This window comes from Montipora capricornis, chromosome 12 (genome assembly GCF_036669925.1).
Source record: "Montipora capricornis isolate CH-2021 chromosome 12, ASM3666992v2, whole genome shotgun sequence".
In the NCBI taxonomy this organism is placed as follows: Eukaryota; Metazoa; Cnidaria; class Anthozoa; order Scleractinia; family Acroporidae; genus Montipora; species Montipora capricornis.
Window position 1 is genome coordinate 3468669 of NC_090894.1, and position 2500 is coordinate 3471168.

Genomic DNA, 2500 nt, shown 5'->3' on the forward strand with positions numbered 1-2500 from the left:
TACTCTTGTACAGGGTAGCAAAATTCAGCTGAACCAGCTCTGGTATAAGCTAAGGATTCCAGGGCCCCAGCGGCACATCCCCCACCCAGAAATTCCTAAAGTACCGGCCCCGGGCCAGAAGCTAAATAACTCTTGTGTGTGTAAGGCTTGACCAATCTCATAATTTGGCATATTTTTGTTTTACGAGGAAACAATTATCCAACCGAAGTTAACTTGAAATCTGCATGCTTACCCTTCTACTCGCTCTTTCATCTGAAATGTGTCACGAGATTTTTAACTTTTAAAAGCAATTTAAATCTTTTATCGGAAACAAGGATGAAAATGTCATCTTATATCAAGATACCTTGCTCTAGTACTCCTATCGAAGCTTTATCACTCTGCCTTTTAATCATATGCCAATCTTAGTGGAAACGATAAATCGAAATTAAATAATAAGTATCCACAGAGGTCACAATGAACATGAACGATATCACATTGATAGGTATAATTATACGTTAATGGTAGTTTTAAGCAGTTTCAAGCAAAACGTCGGAATTTTTTAGGGTAAACGTTCCCCCAATCTCAAAAACAAGCGTTATGACGTCTTCAGTCAAGAAATGTGACGTGAAACAGACAACTACGAGTGAAATGCATAATTAAAAATGTAAAAGGTTAGGAAAGTGGGAGTACTTTTAAATGTCTAAGCCTCGATATACTTAGGGAATTGTAAAATGATCTGAGAAATGGTCATAACAACGTTTCGTTCATGTTGCCTATATCATCACATAAGGACTTGATGCAAAAAAAAAATTGTCCCTTCGTTTTACCTAAATTACTCCACTGTGTAACTTGATAGTAGTACAATGAAAGTCACCTTTTTATGACGACGGGTAGTAAACTATACTATATATATATTTACTACACCTCTGTTTCACATCATACAAACGAGGAACTTAAAACCGGGGTACAACGCAATTGCGATCAACAGACGTAGATTTTGTGAAATATGATGAAAAGTTAAACAAATGGTAAAAATGCGTCACCATGTCCCCACGTCCCTACGTCCCCAAATCGCCACGTCTCCAAGTCCTCGAGTCCTCGAGTCCTCGAGTCCCCACGTCCCCTCGTCCCCAAGTTCTGATGTCCCCGCGTCCTCTGTCCCCGCGTCCCCGTCCCACTTTTTCACTCAGCCAAATCGTAGGTAAGAAACGCGAATGGTAATCCGATCAAGTTTTTTGGCATTTTCCGGCCCAAGTTAGGGAAAACGCGGATAATGGCATGTCATCGGAGTGACTCGTTTGTGTGGACGAAGGACAGTTTAATGCATTACTAGTTGTATTAAGTAGTCTACACTTTGTTGTTAAACTATAATTTTATATCGTGCATACCATTGACCATGAGATTAATGCAGCGTTGAGTCAATGCAAACTGAAAAAGTTTCTTCATGGAAGCTGAGGAAAAGTGTAAAGGTTTAATTTTTATTACATGGACCAGTATTTGTGACCTTCTGTTGATTGGAATAACACATGCACAGTACTGTTCAGAAGATTTCCTGAAGAACGCCATGAGGCTGAAGGAAATAGGACGAGGATGAACAGAGAAAATTACAACGAAGAATGCCGCGAGGTGGAAAAGGCGAAGAAAAGAGCATACTGGCGAACAAAGAAGCAATGAAAAATAAGAAAGAGAAATACAAAGGCAAAGAAATCGGCGACAAAGCTACGGGAGCCATATGGAGCTATTAGCAGAAAGTAAGTAAGGTTTATCTTTATGATGCTTTTACACTGACGTGCGTTAGGCAAACAATTTCACTTAACCGCGGTCAAAGGAGACAAAATTACAAAAGCTCAACGGTTAATAGATTCTGACATATTTCAACAATCACACGACGTCAACTGTCAAAGAGCACATCATTGGCGAGTTTCGTTGTCATTGTTGTCTTTTTCATCAAGCATTTCCGTTGTCTGACATTTGCAGACTGCAGACTGCAGACTGCAGACTGCAAATTGCAGACTGCAGACTGCAGACTGGCTACAAATAGCGCTGATAAACAGTACTTAAGTCTAAGAACCCATTTGAAATAGCGCTGATAAACAGAATTTAAGCCTAAGAACCCATTTCAAATAGCGCTGATAAACAGTTTAAGTCTAAGAAACCATTTTAAAACTGTTAGCTTTCAATAATTGAAATGGGTGTTTAGACTTAAATAATGTTTATCAGCGCTATTTGTAGCCAGTCTGCAGTCTGCAGTCTGCAATCTGCAAATGTCAGACACCGCGCATTTCCGAACTCTCGACGCCTACGTTGAATTGAATTGTAGTACATATTTCTGCAACAAATGAACTTGTAAGCAATGTTTCGGGCAGTTTTGTTGTTTTTGTTTGGCCAAATAAGAGTGCTAAAAACGGCTTGATAAGCCCGAACCTGCGATTTTGAGTAAAATTTGCAAAATCATGTGAAGTTTGTCTCACGGGCCATTTTTGGGTGCCACAATTACCTTTGTATCTCGAGAACGGAGAGG